Source organism: Microcebus murinus, chromosome 11 (genome assembly GCF_040939455.1).
Source record: "Microcebus murinus isolate Inina chromosome 11, M.murinus_Inina_mat1.0, whole genome shotgun sequence".
Taxonomy (NCBI): domain Eukaryota; kingdom Metazoa; phylum Chordata; class Mammalia; order Primates; family Cheirogaleidae; genus Microcebus; species Microcebus murinus.
In genome coordinates, this window is record NC_134114.1 from 101,785,038 (window position 1) to 101,801,785 (window position 16,748).

Sequence of the window (16,748 nt, forward strand, 5' to 3'; positions counted from 1 at the left end):
CATCCCCTCCCCCCACCCGCCCGACACCCACCCGATGAAGGTGATTCCTCTGTGTCCACTTAGGTGTCCATCGGTTCGTACCCATTTGCTGGTGAGCGCGAGCACGTGGTGCTCGTGTGTCCATTCTTGGAATGCTTGGCTTACTGGAACGGGTTCCAGCTCTGGCCAGGAGAACCACGAGAGGTGCCCCCTCACCGCTGCTCCTCACAGCCGAATAGCACTCCGTGGTGTCCACGCGCCACATTTCATTTACGCACTCGTGGGTCGATGGGCACTCGGGTCGCTTCCAGGTCTTTGCGATTGTGACTTGTGTCCTGACTCTAACCCTAACCCTTACCCAGCCCGTCTCCTCCACGGCCCCTGCCTGACTGACTCCATCCCGCCCGGCCTGTCACCTGTCACCGTCCTCTACCCCTGCCTGACACGCTCCTCCCTGCCCGGGCCGTCACCATCCTCGGCCCCTGCCTGACGGGGCTCCTCCGTCGCCTGGGCCTTCCAAGGGCTTGGTGTGGACGCTGGTTCCAGGACGCCCTCCCAGGAACCCGGTAGCAGGGCGGCCGCGGCGTCTTGCACAACCCAACCGTCCGCCGGCCGGCCGCCTGTCCCTAAGTGGCCTGCGGGGGACGTGCTCCCGCTGTGCCGTGGGGGCCCAGCCTGGTGCCTTCTCTGAGGCCCCGTGGCTGCCGCTCCCCGCAAGGGGAGAGCCGCGGAGGTGGGGACCGCCTCCTCATGGGGACGTACACCCAGCTCTCCAGGTCGGATTCCGGGGCTCTCTGTGCTGCCAGAAGGCCCAGCTGGCCTGCGGGTCCTTAGAGTGGCAAAAACATCCGAAAACTGAGATTGAGGGTCCGGTGGGTGTCTGCACTTTTCTGCTGGGCGCCCCAGGGAGGCCTGGGGGCTGGCTGGACAACGCGATCTGCTGGGCTGGGTGGGGGGGTTTGGAGGAGCAACTGATGCCCTTTGCACTTTGGGTAGCAAGTGTCTGAGGTGTCTCTGGGCCCTGCGCCAGGTGGGGGCGGGGGCGGGGGCAGGGTGGGAGGAGGAGGAGGAGGAGGCGGGAAGGGCTGTGGCCTGCAGTCGTGTTCCCCGGGGTGGCACAGCATGTGGCTTCTTCCACGGGCTGCTTGGCCTGGGCTCCCTGCACCTGGGCCTTTGGAGGACTGGCCCTGTGCTTGCCAACACTTCCTGCAGGGACCCAGAGCTGGGAGGTTGCATCTCTCAGCCCTGGGTCGGGCAGAGCCCCAGCGGGCCCTGCCCACAACCTCTCTCAGCACGGGTCCCCCAGAAGGCTCCTTTGTGACCAGGATTCTCTTGCGGGTGACTCTTTAAGGTCTGGCCCCTGGATGGAGGGGCACCAGGAGTAGAGGAGCAGGAAGGGGAAGGGGGTGGCCATGCGAGGGGACACTTTCAGGCCAAGTCCCAGCTTCAGTCTGATCCTCCTGGGAACCCCGGGGTGGACATCACACCTCCTGGTTGCCCTGCTCTGAGACAAGGAGCCGGGCTTCGCATTCCCACAGCAGCCAGTCGTGGGCTGAGGACACCTGGGGCGTTGGGAACTCCCTGGCTTCTCCTTGGATTAACATCTGGAGCTGCTTGGGAATTGTGCCGCCACACACACCCGAGTGCAGGTGTCTTCTGCACAGACCGCGGGCCTGGCTCTTCTGAATGCCGCTAGCTCGCGACCCACCCACGGGTGAACCTGGTCAGGGTACTTTCTGTCAGGGGCAGACTCTGATCCGGGCGGGCTACCGGTGTCTCTGTTTGCTCCTTTCTTTCTTCCATTTCGGGAAAGGCTTCCTTACTGGGTGTGGAAATCTCCTATGCCTTTCCTCGCCTATTCTGTCAGCTTTCAAATTCTCTTTCAGTTGCCACCCTCACAGATGGATTAGGAAACTCTTTCCGGTGCACTCATTAGTGAAATGACCTCAATGACGCTGGAATCCAATATCTAGTCGCCGATTTTTAGCGAGTCCACACGCCAGGGTGGTTGGGGTCCAATGCAGCCCCGGCCAGGCCCAGGCCCCTTGGACTGGGCCACAGGAGGACACAGAGGAGGGTCCCGGCCCCCACGGTAGCGTTGCCGGCAGTTCTCCAAGGGCTTGGGGGTTTTCCAGAGGGAGGAGATGGAGGGGACTGATTTCTTCAGCGCCCCACAAACCACGCCACCCCACCCCACCCAAGGGACACATCCCGAGAGAGAGACGCCCCATACACTCGCTCCCCTCCCCCGTGCGCTGTGCCCCAGCCCTGGCCCGGGGGAATAGGCGGCCGCCCGGCCACAGGGTGGGGGGCGCAACTGAAAGGGGTTGTGGGGGAGGGCGGCCCCTGGCTGGGGTCAAAGGGCGAGCGCCCCGCCCGCCCGTGCGCAGTCAGCGCGCTGGGGGTGGGGGGCGGGGAGGTGAAGGAGGCCAGGCGAGGAGAGGAGGGGGGCTGGAAGGTCTCCACCTTGGCGGGTCCAGCCGTGGAGGCGCATCTTGTGTGAGTGTGAGTGAGTGAGTGAGTGTGAGTGTGTGTGTATAGAGAGACAGCCCCCAACCCCGGCCCGCCGCTCCCTGCCCGCCCCGCCTGTCACCCCCGTCCCTCGGAGCCCGCCGGACCGGCCGGCGAACTCAACAGGCCCGGCCCGGCGCGGGTCAGCGCCGGCGCGGGGCCTGGGGCGGGAGGAGGCGGCGGGGAAGCGCAGAGAGGCTCGGCTTCCTGAGCGGGGCAGGGGCGCCCTCCGCCGTCCACGGCCACACCACCCTGAACGCGCCCGATCTCGTCTGATCTCGGAAGCTAAGCAGGGTCGGGCCTGGTTAGAACTTGGATGGGAGACCGCCCGGGAATACCGGGTGCCGTAGGCTTCTTCTTTTTTTATTTTTTTTTTTTTTGCCTCTGGTTCTGTCGCGTTTCTGGGAGTGCGGGGGCGGCCCGGGGTGGGGGTGACCCCCACCCTCAGCGCCCGCCGCGGTGCCTGGCGCCCCAGCCCGCACTGTGGGGCCTCCTCTTGTCCCGAGCCGCCACACCGCCGCCACGCGGCAGCATGCGTGGCTTCTGGACTGTCAGGTCTCAGACCAAAGGTCTGCTCTGTGGGAACCGACACGCTGGAGGAAACCTTGAGAGTCTGAGAGGGGAGGGAGTTCCCGAAGAAGGCCAGGATGTCATTTTGAGGGAGTATGTGACCAGAACTCCTCCCGTTGCTTTTGGGGTTCTATGGGCTACACGTAGGAATCTTTGGTGGTGGCACCTGATGTTGGGGGATCCGGAGTCACACCCCGACCTGCTCCACAGGCCTCCTTTTACTATTCTCTTCGGATTCATTATTTATTTATTTATTTATTTATTTATTTATTTATTTTTTGAGACAGAGTCTCGGTTTGTTGCCCAGGCTAGAGTGAGTGCCGTGGCGTCAGCCTAGCTCACAGCAACTTCAAACTCCTGGGCTCGAGTGATCCTTCTGCCTCAGCCTCCCGGGTAGCTGGGACTACAGGCATGCGCCACCATGCCCAGCTAAATTTTTATATATATATCAGTTGGCCAATTCATTTCTTTCTATTGATAGTAGAGACGGGGTCTCGCTCTTGCTCAGGCTGGTTTTGAACACCTGACCTTGAGCAATCCGCCCGCCTCGGCCTCCCAAGAGCTAGGATTACAGGCGTGAGCCACAGCGCCCGGCCGGATTCATTATTTTTAAAAAGTGTCTCTTATCTCTATTATTGCATTTTCTTTTCTCTCTCTTTTCAAGCAGATGATGGGAGTCCAAGTATTAAGGTGACATGTGTTGCCCGTGCCCCCCTCTCCCCCCCCCCGTGTTCTTATTCATTTACCTCTCATGTTGTTCCAGCGTATTGTGGGGGTACCAATGTTAAGGTCGGGTGCGTTGCCCTCTCCCAGCCTCCCCCCTCGGGTCAGAGCTTCAAGTGCGCCCATCCCCCAGTCGGTGCGCACCCACCCCATTCCTAATGGATGTGTATGCCCATCCCCTCCCCCCACCCGCCCGACACCCACCCGATGAAGGTGATTCCTCTGTGTCCACTTAGGTGTCCATCGGTTCGTACCCATTTGCTGGTGAGCGCGAGCACGTGGTGCTCGTGTGTCCATTCTTGGAATGCTTGGCTTACTGGAACGGGTTCCAGCTCTGGCCAGGAGAACCACGAGAGGTGCCCCCTCACCGCTGCTCCTCACAGCCGAATAGCACTCCGTGGTGTCCACGCGCCACATTTCATTTACGCACTCGTGGGTCGATGGGCACTCGGGTCGCTTCCAGGTCTTTGCGATTGTGACTTGTGTCCTGACTCTAACCCTAACCCTTACCCAGCCCGTCTCCTCCACGGCCCCTGCCTGACTGACTCCATCCCGCCCGGCCTGTCACCTGTCACCGTCCTCTACCCCTGCCTGACACGCTCCTCCCTGCCCGGGCCGTCACCATCCTCGGCCCCTGCCTGACGGGGCTCCTCCGTCGCCTGGGCCTTCCAAGGGCTTGGTGTGGACGCTGGTTCCAGGACGCCCTCCCAGGAACCCGGTAGCAGGGCGGCCGCGGCGTCTCGCACAACCCAACCGTCCGCCGGCCGGCCGCCTGTCCCTAAGTGGCCTGCGGGGGACGTGCTCCCGCTGTGCCGTGGGGGCCCAGCCTGGTGCCTTCTCTGAGGCCCCGTGGCTGCCGCTCCCCGCAAGGGGAGAGCCGCGGAGGTGGGGACCGCCTCCTCATGGGGACGTACACCCAGCTCTCCAGGTCGGATTCCGGGGCTCTCTGTGCTGCCAGAAGGCCCAGCTGGCCTGCGGGTCCTTAGAGTGGCAAAAACATCCGAAAACTGAGATTGAGGGTCCGGTGGGTGTCTGCACTTTTCTGCTGGGCGCCCCAGGGAGGCCTGGGGGCTGGCTGGACAACGCGGTCTGCTGGGCTGGGTGGGGGGGTTTGGAGGAGCAACTGATGCCCTTTGCACTTTGGGTAGCAAGTGTCTGAGGTGTCTCTGGGCCCTGCGCCAGGTGGGGGCGGGGGCGGGGGCGGGGTGGGAGGAGGAGGAGGAGGAGGCGGGAAGGGCTGTGGCCTGCAGTCGTGTTCCCCGGGGTGGCACAGCATGTGGCTTCTTCCACGGGCTGCTTGGCCTGGGCTCCCTGCACCTGGGCCTTTGGAGGACTGGCCCTGTGCTTGCCAACACTTCCTGCAGGGACCCAGAGCTGGGAGGTTGCATCTCTCAGCCCTGGGTCGGGCAGAGCCCCAGCGGGCCCTGCCCACAACCTCTCTCAGCACGGGTCCCCCAGAAGGCTCCTTTGGGACCAGGATTCTCTTGCGGGTGACTCTTTAAGGTCTGGCCCCTGGATGGAGGGGCACCAGGAGTAGAGGAGCAGGAAGGGGAAGGGGGTGGCCATGCGAGGGGACACTTTCAGGCCAAGTCCCAGCTTCAGTCTGATCCTCCTAGGAACCCCGGTGTGGACATCACACCTCCTGGTTGCCCTGCTCTGAGACAAGGAGCCGGGCTTCGCATTCCCACAGCAGCCAGTCGTGGGCTGAGGACACCTGGGGCGTTGGGAACTCCCTGGCTTCTCCTTGGATTAACATCTGGAGCTGCTTGGGAATTGTGCCGCCACACACACCCGAGTGCAGGTGTCTTCTGCACAGACCGCGGGCCTGGCTCTTCTGAATGCCGCTAGCTCGCCACCCACCCACGGGTGAACCTGGTCAGGGTGCTTTCTCTCAGGGGCAGACTCTGATCCGGGCGGGCTACCGGTGTCTCTGTTTGCTCCTTTCTTTCTTCCATTTCGGGAAAGGCTTCCTTACTGGGTGTGGAAATCTCCTATGCCTTTCCTCGCCTATTCTGTCAGCTTTCAAATTCTCTTTCAGTTGCCACCCTCACAGATGGATTAGGAAACTCTTTCCGGTGCACTCATTAGTGAAATGACCTCAATGACGCTGGAATCCAATATCTAGTCGCCGATTTTTAGCGAGTCCACACGCCAGGGTGGTTGGGGTCCAATGCAGCCCCGGCCAGGCCCAGGCCCCTTGGACTGGGCCACAGGAGGACACAGAGGAGGGTCCCGGCCCCCACGGTAGCGTTGCCGGCAGTTCTCCAAGGGCTTGGGGGTTTTCCAGAGGGAGGAGATGGAGGGGACTGATTTCTTCAGCGCCCCACAAACCACGCCACCCCACCCCACCCAAGGGACACATCCCGAGAGAGAGACGCCCCATACACTCGCTCCCCTCCCCCGTGCGCTGTGCCCCAGCCCTGGCCCGGGGGAATAGGCGGCCGCCCGGCCACAGGGTGGGGGGCGCAACTGAAAGGGGTTGTGGGGGAGGGCGGCCCCTGGCTGGGGTCAAAGGGCGAGCGCCCCGCCCGCCCGTGCGCAGTCAGTGCGCTGGGGGTGGGGGCGGGGAGGTGAAGGAGGCCAGGCGAGGAGAGGAGGGGGGCTGGAAGGTCTCCACCTTGGCGGGTCCAGCCGTGGAGGCGCATCTTGTGTGAGTGTGAGTGAGTGAGTGAGTGTGAGTGTGTGTGTATAGAGAGACAGCCCCCAACCCCGGCCCGCCGCTCCCTGCCCGCCCCGCCTGTCACCCCCGTCCCTCGGAGCCCGCCGGACCCGGCCGGCGAACTCAACAGGCCCGGCCCGGCGCGGGTCAGCGCCGGCGTGGGGCCTGGGGCGGGAGGAGGCGGCGGGGAAGCGCAGAGAGGCTCGGCTTCCTGAGCGGGGCAGGGGCGCCCTCCGCAGTCCACGGCCACACCACCCTGAACGCGCCCGATCTCGTCTGATCTCGGAAGCTAAGCAGGGTCGGGCCTGGTTAGAACTTGGATGGGAGACCGCCCGGGAATACCGGGTGCCGTAGGCTTCTTCTTTTTTTATTTTTTTTTTTTTGCCTCTGGTTCTGTCGCGTTTCTGGGAGTGCGGGGGCGGCCCGGGGTGGGGGTGACCCCCACCCTCAGCGCCCGCCGCGGTGCCTGGCGCCCCAGCCCGCACTGTGGGGCCTCCTCTTGTCCCGAGCCGCCACACCGCCGCCACGCGGCAGCATGCGTGGCTTCTGGACTGTCAGGTCTCAGACCAAAGGTCTGCTCTGTGGGAACCGACACGCTGGAGGAAACCTTGAGAGTCTGAGAGGGGAGGGAGTTCCCGAAGAAGGCCAGGATGTCATTTTGAGGGAGTATGTGACCAGAACTCCTCCCGTTGCTTTTGGGGTTCTATGGGCTACACGTAGGAATCTTTGGTGGTGGCACCTGATGTTGGGGGATCCGGAGTCACACCCCGACCTGCTCCACAGGCCTCCTTTTACTTTTCTCTTCGGATTCATTATTTATTTATTTATTTATTTATTTATTTATTTATTTTTTGAGACAGAGTCTCGGTTTGTTGCCCAGGCTAGAGTGAGTGCCGTGGCGTCAGCCTAGCTCACAGCAACTTCAAACTCCTGGGCTCGAGTGATCCTTCTGCCTCAGCCTCCCGGGTAGCTGGGACTACAGGCATGCGCCACCATGCCCAGCTAAATTTTTATATATATATCAGTTGGCCAATTCATTTCTTTCTATTGATAGTAGAGACGGGGTCTCGCTCTTGCTCAGGCTGGTTTTGAACACCTGACCTTGAGCAATCCGCCCGCCTCGGCCTCCCAAGAGCTAGGATTACAGGCGTGAGCCACAGCGCCCGGCCGGATTCATTATTTTTAAAAAGTGTCTCTTATCTCTATTATTGCATTTTCTTTTCTCTCTCTTTTCAAGCAGATGATGGGAGTCCAAGTATTAAGGTGACATGTGTTGCCCGTGCCCCCCTCTCCCCCCCCCGTGTTCTTATTCATTTACCTCTCATGTTGTTCCAGCGTATTGTGGGGGTACCAATGTTAAGGTCGGGTGCGTTGCCCTCTCCCAGCCTCCCCCCTCGGGTCAGAGCTTCAAGTGCGCCCATCCCCCAGTCGGTGCGCACCCACCCCATTCCTAATGGATGTGTATGCCCATCCCCTCCCCCCACCCGCCCGACACCCACCCGATGAAGGTGATTCCTCTGTGTCCACTTAGGTGTCCATCGGTTCGTACCCATTTGCTGGTGAGCGCGAGCACGTGGTGCTCGTGTGTCCATTCTTGGAATGCTTGGCTTACTGGAACGGGTTCCAGCTCTGGCCAGGAGAACCACGAGAGGTGCCCCCTCACCGCTGCTCCTCATAGCCGAATAGCACTCCGTGGTGTCCACGCGCCACATTTCATTTACGCACTCGTGGGTCGATGGGCACTCGGGTCGCTTCCAGGTCTTTGCGATTGTGACTTGTGTCCTGACTCTAACCCTAACCCTTACCCAGCCCGTCTCCTCCACGGCCCCTGCCTGACTGACTCCATCCCGCCCGGCCTGTCACCTGTCACCGTCCTCTACCCCTGCCTGACACGCTCCTCCCCGCCCGGGCCGTCACCGTCCTCGGCCCCTGCCTGACGGGGCTCCTCCGTCGCCTGGGCCTTCCAAGGGCTTGGTGTGGACGCTGGTTCCAGGACGCCCTCCCAGGAACCCGGTAGCAGGGCGGCCGCGGCGTCTCGCACAACCCAACCGTCCGCCGGCCGGCCGCCTGTCCCTAAGTGGCCTGCGGGGGACGTGCTCCCGCTGTGCCGTGGGGGCCCAGCCTGGTGCCTTCTCTGAGGCCCCGTGGCTGCCGCTCCCCGCAAGGGGAGAGCCGCGGAGGTGGGGACCGCCTCCTCATGGGGACGTACACCCAGCTCTCCAGGTCGGATTCCGGGGCTCTCTGTGCTGCCAGAAGGCCCAGCTGGCCTGCGGGTCCTTAGAGTGGCAAAAACATCCGAAAACTGAGATTGAGGGTCCGGTGGGTGTCTGCACTTTTCTGCTGGGCGCCCCAGGGAGGCCTGGGGGCTGGCTGGACAACGCGGTCTGCTGGGCTGGGTGGGGGGGTTTGGAGGAGCAACTGATGCCCTTTGCACTTTGGGTAGCAAGTGTCTGAGGTGTCTCTGGGCCCTGCGCCAGGTGGGGGCGGGGGCGGGGGCGGGGTGGGAGGAGGAGGAGGAGGAGGCGGGAAGGGCTGTGGCCTGCAGTCGTGTTCCCCGGGGTGGCACAGCATGTGGCTTCTTCCACGGGCTGCTTGGCCTGGGCTCCCTGCACCTGGGCCTTTGGAGGACTGGCCCTGTGCTTGCCAACACTTCCTGCAGGGACCCAGAGCTGGGAGGTTGCATCTCTCAGCCCTGGGTCGGGCAGAGCCCCAGCGGGCCCTGCCCACAACCTCTCTCAGCACGGGTCCCCCAGAAGGCTCCTTTGGGACCAGGATTCTCTTGCGGGTGACTCTTTAAGGTCTGGCCCCTGGATGGAGGGGCACCAGGAGTAGAGGAGCAGGAAGGGGAAGGGGGTGGCCATGCGAGGGGACACTTTCAGGCCAAGTCCCAGCTTCAGTCTGATCCTCCTAGGAACCCCGGTGTGGACATCACACCTCCTGGTTGCCCTGCTCTGAGACAAGGAGCCGGGCTTCGCATTCCCACAGCAGCCAGTCGTGGGCTGAGGACACCTGGGGCGTTGGGAACTCCCTGGCTTCTCCTTGGATTAACATCTGGAGCTGCTTGGGAATTGTGCCGCCACACACACCCGAGTGCAGGTGTCTTCTGCACAGACCGCGGGCCTGGCTCTTCTGAATGCCGCTAGCTCGCCACCCACCCACGGGTGAACCTGGTCAGGGTGCTTTCTCTCAGGGGCAGACTCTGATCCGGGCGGGCTACCGGTGTCTCTGTTTGCTCCTTTCTTTCTTCCATTTCGGGAAAGGCTTCCTTACTGGGTGTGGAAATCTCCTATGCCTTTCCTCGCCTATTCTGTCAGCTTTCAAATTCTCTTTCAGTTGCCACCCTCACAGATGGATTAGGAAACTCTTTCCGGTGCACTCATTAGTGAAATGACCTCAATGACGCTGGAATCCAATATCTAGTCGCCGATTTTTAGCGAGTCCACACGCCAGGGTGGTTGGGGTCCAATGCAGCCCCGGCCAGGCCCAGGCCCCTTGGACTGGGCCACAGGAGGACACAGAGGAGGGTCCCGGCCCCCACGGTAGCGTTGCCGGCAGTTCTCCAAGGGCTTGGGGGTTTTCCAGAGGGAGGAGATGGAGGGGACTGATTTCTTCAGCGCCCCACAAACCACGCCACCCCACCCCACCCAAGGGACACATCCCGAGAGAGAGACGCCCCATACACTCGCTCCCCTCCCCCGTGCGCTGTGCCCCAGCCCTGGCCCGGGGGAATAGGCGGCCGCCCGGCCACAGGGTGGGGGGCGCAACTGAAAGGGGTTGTGGGGGAGGGCGGCCCCTGGCTGGGGTCAAAGGGCGAGCGCCCCGCCCGCCCGTGCGCAGTCAGTGCGCTGGGGGTGGGGGCGGGGAGGTGAAGGAGGCCAGGCGAGGAGAGGAGGGGGGCTGGAAGGTCTCCACCTTGGCGGGTCCAGCCGTGGAGGCGCATCTTGTGTGAGTGTGAGTGAGTGAGTGAGTGTGAGTGTGTGTGTATAGAGAGACAGCCCCCAACCCCGGCCCGCCGCTCCCTGCCCGCCCCGCCTGTCACCCCCGTCCCTCGGAGCCCGCCGGACCCGGCCGGCGAACTCAACAGGCCCGGCCCGGCGCGGGTCAGCGCCGGCGTGGGGCCTGGGGCGGGAGGAGGCGGCGGGGAAGCGCAGAGAGGCTCGGCTTCCTGAGCGGGGCAGGGGCGCCCTCCGCCGTCCACGGCCACACCACCCCGAACGCGCCCGATCTCGTCTGATCTCGGAAGCTAAGCAGGGTCGGGCCTGGTTAGAACTTGGATGGGAGACCGCCCGGGAATACCGGGTGCCGTAGGCTTCTTCTTTTTTTATTTTTTTTTTTTTGCCTCTGGTTCTGTCGCGTTTCTGGGAGTGCGGGGGCGGCCCGGGGTGGGGGTGACCCCCACCCTCAGCGCCCGCCGCGGTGCCTGGCGCCCCAGCCCGCACTGTGGGGCCTCCTCTTGTCCCGAGCCGCCACACCGCCGCCACGCGGCAGCATGCGTGGCTTCTGGACTGTCAGGTCTCAGACCAAAGGTCTGCTCTGTGGGAACCGACACGCTGGAGGAAACCTTGAGAGTCTGAGAGGGGAGGGAGTTCCCGAAGAAGGCCAGGATGTCATTTTGAGGGAGTATGTGACCAGAACTCCTCCCGTTGCTTTTGGGGTTCTATGGGCTACACGTAGGAATCTTTGGTGGTGGCACCTGATGTTGGGGGATCCGGAGTCACACCCCGACCTGCTCCACAGGCCTCCTTTTACTTTTCTCTTCGGATTCATTATTTATTTATTTATTTATTTATTTATTTATTTATTTATTTATTTTTTGAGACAGAGTCTCGGTTTGTTGCCCAGGCTAGAGTGAGTGCCGTGGCGTCAGCCTAGCTCACAGCAACTTCAAACTCCTGGGCTCGAGTGATCCTTCTGCCTCAGCCTCCCGGGTAGCTGGGACTACAGGCATGCGCCACCATGCCCAGCTAAATTTTTATATATATATCAGTTGGCCAATTCATTTCTTTCTATTGATAGTAGAGACGGGGTCTCGCTCTTGCTCAGGCTGGTTTTGAACACCTGACCTTGAGCAATCCGCCCGCCTCGGCCTCCCAAGAGCTAGGATTACAGGCGTGAGCCACAGCGCCCGGCCGGATTCATTATTTTTAAAAAGTGTCTCTTATCTCTATTATTGCATTTTCTTTTCTCTCTCTTTTCAAGCAGATGATGGGAGTCCAAGTATTAAGGTGACATGTGTTGCCCGTGCCCCCCTCTCCCCCCCCCCGTGTTCTTATTCATTTACCTCTCATGTTGTTCCAGCGTATTGTGGGGGTACCAATGTTAAGGTCGGGTGCGTTGCCCTCTCCCAGCCTCCCCCCTCGGGTCAGAGCTTCAAGTGCGCCCATCCCCCAGTCGGTGCGCACCCACCCCATTCCTAATGGATGTGTATGCCCATCCCCTCCCCCCACCCGCCCGACACCCACCCGATGAAGGTGATTCCTCTGTGTCCACTTAGGTGTCCATCGGTTCGTACCCATTTGCTGGTGAGCGCGAGCACGTGGTGCTCGTGTGTCCATTCTTGGAATGCTTGGCTTACTGGAACGGGTTCCAGCTCTGGCCAGGAGAACCACGAGAGGTGCCCCCTCACCGCTGCTCCTCATAGCCGAATAGCACTCCGTGGTGTCCACGCGCCACATTTCATTTACGCACTCGTGGGTCGATGGGCACTCGGGTCGCTTCCAGGTCTTTGCGATTGTGACTTGTGTCCTGACTCTAACCCTAACCCTTACCCAGCCCGTCTCCTCCACGGCCCCTGCCTGACTGACTCCATCCCGCCCGGCCTGTCACCTGTCACCGTCCTCTACCCCTGCCTGACACGCTCCTCCCCGCCCGGGCCGTCACCGTCCTCGGCCCCTGCCTGACGGGGCTCCTCCGTCGCCTGGGCCTTCCAAGGGCTTGGTGTGGACGCTGGTTCCAGGACGCCCTCCCAGGAACCCGGTAGCAGGGCGGCCGCGGCGTCTCGCACAACCCAACCGTCCGCCGGCCGGCCGCCTGTCCCTAAGTGGCCTGCGGGGGACGTGCTCCCGCTGTGCCGTGGGGGCCCAGCCTGGTGCCTTCTCTGAGGCCCCGTGGCTGCCGCTCTCCGCAAGGGGAGAGCCGCGGAGGTGGGGACCGCCTCCTCATGGGGACGTACACCCAGCTCTCCAGGTCGGATTCCGGGGCTCTCTGTGCTGCCAGAAGGCCCAGCTGGCCTGCGGGTCCTTAGAGTGGCAAAAACATCCGAAAACTGAGATTGAGGGTCCGGTGGGTGTCTGCACTTTTCTGCTGGGCGCCCCAGGGAGGCCTGGGGGCTGGCTGGACAACGCGGTCTGCTGGGCTGGGTGGGGGGGTTTGGAGGAGCAACTGATGCCCTTTGCACTTTGGGTAGCAAGTGTCTGAGGTGTCTCTGGGCCCTGCGCCAGGTGGGGGCGGGGGCGGGGGCGGGGTGGGAGGAGGAGGAGGAGGCGGGAAGGGCTGTGGCCTGCAGTCGTGTTCCCCGGGGTGGCACAGCATGTGGCTTCTTCCACGGGCTGCTTGGCCTGGGCTCCCTGCACCTGGGCCTTTGGAGGACTGGCCCTGTGCTTGCCAACACTTCCTGCAGGGACCCAGAGCTGGGAGGTTGCATCTCTCAGCCCTGGGTCGGGCAGAGCCCCAGCGGGCCCTGCCCACAACCTCTCTCAGCACGGGTCCCCCAGAAGGCTCCTTTGGGACCAGGATTCTCTTGCGGGTGACTCTTTAAGGTCTGGCCCCTGGATGGAGGGGCACCAGGAGTAGAGGAGCAGGAAGGGGAAGGGGGTGGCCATGCGAGGGGACACTTTCAGGCCAAGTCCCAGCTTCAGTCTGATCCTCCTAGGAACCCCGGTGTGGACATCACACCTCCTGGTTGCCCTGCTCTGAGACAAGGAGCCGGGCTTCGCATTCCCACAGCAGCCAGTCGTGGGCTGAGGACACCTGGGGCGTTGGGAACTCCCTGGCTTCTCCTTGGATTAACATCTGGAGCTGCTTGGGAATTGTGCCGCCACACACACCCGAGTGCAGGTGTCTTCTGCACAGACCGCGGGCCTGGCTCTTCTGAATGCCGCTAGCTCGCCACCCACAGACGGGTGAACCTGGTCAGGGTGCTTTCTCTCAGGGGCAGACTCTGATCCGGGCGGGCTACCGGTGTCTCTGTTTGCTCCTTTCTTTCTTCCATTTCGGGAAAGGCTTCCTTACTGGGTGTGGAAATCTCCTATGCCTTTCCTCGCCTATTCTGTCAGCTTTCAAATTCTCTTTCAGTTGCCACCCTCACAGATGGATTAGGAAACTCTTTCCGGTGCACTCATTAGTGAAATGACCTCAATGACGCTGGAATCCAATATCTAGTCGCCGATTTTTAGCGAGTCCACACGCCAGGGTGGTTGGGGTCCAATGCAGCCCCGGCCAGGCCCAGGCCCCTTGGACTGGGCCACAGGAGGACACAGAGGAGGGTCCCGGCCCCCACGGTAGCGTTGCCGGCAGTTCTCCAAGGGCTTGGGGGTTTTCCAGAGGGAGGAGATGGAGGGGACTGATTTCTTCAGCGCCCCACAAACCACGCCACCCCACCCCACCCAAGGGACACATCCCGAGAGAGAGACGCCCCATACACTCGCTCCCCTCCCCCGTGCGCTGTGCCCCAGCCCTGGCCCGGGGGAATAGGCGGCCGCCCGGCCACAGGGTGGGGGGCGCAACTGAAAGGGGTTGTGGGGGAGGGCGGCCCCTGGCTGGGGTCAAAGGGCGAGCGCCCCGCCCGCCCGTGCGCTGTCAGTGCGCTGGGGGTGGGGGCGGGGAGGTGAAGGAGGCCAGGCGAGGAGAGGAGGGGGGCTGGAACGTCTCCACCTTGGCGGGTCCAGCCGTGGAGGCGCATCTTGTGTGAGTGTGAGTGAGTGAGTGAGTGTGAGTTTGTGTGTATAGAGAGACAGCCCCCAACCCCGGCCCGCCGCTCCCTGCCCGCCCCGCCTGTCACCCCCGTCCCTCGGAGCCCGCCGGACCCGGCCGGCGAACTCAACAGGCCCGGCCCGGCGCGGGTCAGCGCCGGCGTGGGGCCTGGGGCGGGAGGAGGCGGCGGGGAAGCGCAGAGAGGCTCGGCTTCCTGAGCGGGGCAGGGGCGCCCTCCGCCGTCCACGGCCACACCACCCTGAACGCGCCCGATCTCGTCTGATCTCGGAAGCTAAGCAGGGTCGGGCCTGGTTAGAACTTGGATGGGAGACCGCCCGGGAATACCGGGTGCCGTAGGCTTCTTCTTTTTTTATTTTTTTTTTTTTGCCTCTGGTTCTGTCGCGTTTCTGGGAGTGCGGGGGCGGCCCGGGGTGGGGGTGACCCCCACCCTCAGCGCCCGCCGCGGTGCCTGGCGCCCCAGCCCGCACTGTGGGGCCTCCTCTTGTCCCGAGCCGCCACACCGCCGCCACGCGGCAGCATGCGTGGCTTCTGGACTGTCAGGTCTCAGACCAAAGGTCTGCTCTGTGGGAACCGACACGCTGGAGGAAACCTTGAGAGTCTGAGAGGGGAGGGAGTTCCCGAAGAAGGCCAGGATGTCATTTTGAGGGAGTATGTGACCAGAACTCCTCCCGTTGCTTTTGGGGTTCTATGGGCTACACGTAGGAATCTTTGGTGGTGGCACCTGATGTTGGGGGATCCGGAGTCACACCCCGACCTGCTCCACAGGCCTCCTTTTACTTTTCTCTTCGGATTCATTATTTATTTATTTATTTATTTATTTATTTATTTATTTTTTGAGACAGAGTCTCGGTTTGTTGCCCAGGCTAGAGTGAGTGCCGTGGCGTCAGCCTAGCTCACAGCAACTTCAAACTCCTGGGCTCGAGTGATCCTTCTGCCTCAGCCTCCCGGGTAGCTGGGACTACAGGCATGCGCCACCATGCCCAGCTAAATTTTTATATATATATCAGTTGGCCAATTCATTTCTTTCTATTGATAGTAGAGACGGGGTCTCGCTCTTGCTCAGGCTGGTTTTGAACACCTGACCTTGAGCAATCCGCCCGCCTCGGCCTCCCAAGAGCTAGGATTACAGGCGTGAGCCACAGCGCCCGGCCGGATTCATTATTTTTAAAAAGTGTCTCTTATCTCTATTATTGCATTTTCTTTTCTCTCTCTTTTCAAGCAGATGATGGGAGTCCAAGTATTAAGGTGACATGTGTTGCCCGTGCCCCCCTCTCCCCCCCCCCGTGTTCTTATTCATTTACCTCTCATGTTGTTCCAGCGTATTGTGGGGGTACCAATGTTAAGGTCGGGTGCGTTGCCCTCTCCCAGCCTCCCCCCTCGGGTCAGAGCTTCAAGTGCGCCCATCCCCCAGTCGGTGCGCACCCACCCCATTCCTAATGGATGTGTATGCCCATCCCCTCCCCCCACCCGCCCGACACCCACCCGATGAAGGTGATTCCTCTGTGTCCACTTAGGTGTCCATCGGTTCGTACCCATTTGCTGGTGAGCGCGAGCACGTGGTGCTCGTGTGTCCATTCTTGGAATGCTTGGCTTACTGGAACGGGTTCCAGCTCTGGCCAGGAGAACCACGAGAGGTGCCCCCTCACCGCTGCTCCTCACAGCCGAATAGCACTCCGTGGTGTCCACGCGCCACATTTCATTTACGCACTCGTGGGTCGATGGGCACTCGGGTCGCTTCCAGGTCTTTGCGATTGTGACTTGTGTCCTGACTCTAACCCTAACCCTTACCCAGCCCGTCTCCTCCACGGCCCCTGCCTGACTGACTCCATCCCGCCCGGCCTGTCACCTGTCACCGTCCTCTACCCCTGCCTGACACGCTCCTCCCCGCCCGGGCCGTCACCATCCTCGGCCCCTGCCTGACGGGGCTCCTCCGTCGCCTGGGCCTTCCAAGGGCTTGGTGTGGACGCTGGTTCCAGGACGCCCTCCCAGGAACCCGGTAGCAGGGCGGCCGCGGCGTCTTGCACAACCCAACCGTCCGCCGGCCGGCCGCCTGTCCCTAAGTGGCCTGCGGGGGACGTGCTCCCGCTGTGCCGTGGGGGCCCAGCCTGGTGCCTTCTCTGAGGCCCCGTGGCTGCCGCTCCCCGCAAGGGGAGAGCCGCGGAGGTGGGGACCGCCTCCTCATGGGGACGTACACCCAGCTCTCCAGGTCGGATTCCGGGGCTCTCTGTGCTGCCAGAAGGCCCAGCTGGCCTGCGGGTCCTTAGAGTGGCAAAAACATCCGAAAACTGAGATTGAGGGTCCGGTGGGTGTCTGCACTTTTCTGCTGGGCGCCCCAGGGAGGCCTGGGGGCTGGCTGGACAACGCGATCTGCTGG

General features: G+C 62.3%; 4 non-coding genes across 4 annotated transcripts; all 4 read left to right on the forward strand.

Annotated features, from left to right (window-relative positions):
* The first annotated feature begins 2,724 nt into the window (after nt 1-2,724).
* Nucleotides 2,725-2,843, forward strand: LOC142873991 (5S ribosomal RNA). The gene has a single exon (XR_012921931.1). It is a non-coding gene; the product is annotated as a 5S ribosomal RNA (ribosomal RNA).
* A 3,837-nt stretch (nt 2,844-6,680) lies between these two features.
* On the forward strand, nt 6,681-6,799 carry LOC142874002 (5S ribosomal RNA). The gene has a single exon (XR_012921932.1). It is a non-coding gene; the product is annotated as a 5S ribosomal RNA (ribosomal RNA).
* A 3,835-nt stretch (nt 6,800-10,634) lies between these two features.
* Nucleotides 10,635-10,753, forward strand: LOC142873928 (5S ribosomal RNA). Its single transcript, XR_012921900.1, has one exon. It is a non-coding gene; the product is annotated as a 5S ribosomal RNA (ribosomal RNA).
* A 3,841-nt stretch (nt 10,754-14,594) lies between these two features.
* LOC142874013 (5S ribosomal RNA) lies at nt 14,595-14,713 on the forward strand. The gene has a single exon (XR_012921933.1). It is a non-coding gene; the product is annotated as a 5S ribosomal RNA (ribosomal RNA).
* Nucleotides 14,714-16,748: the final 2,035 nt, after the last annotated feature.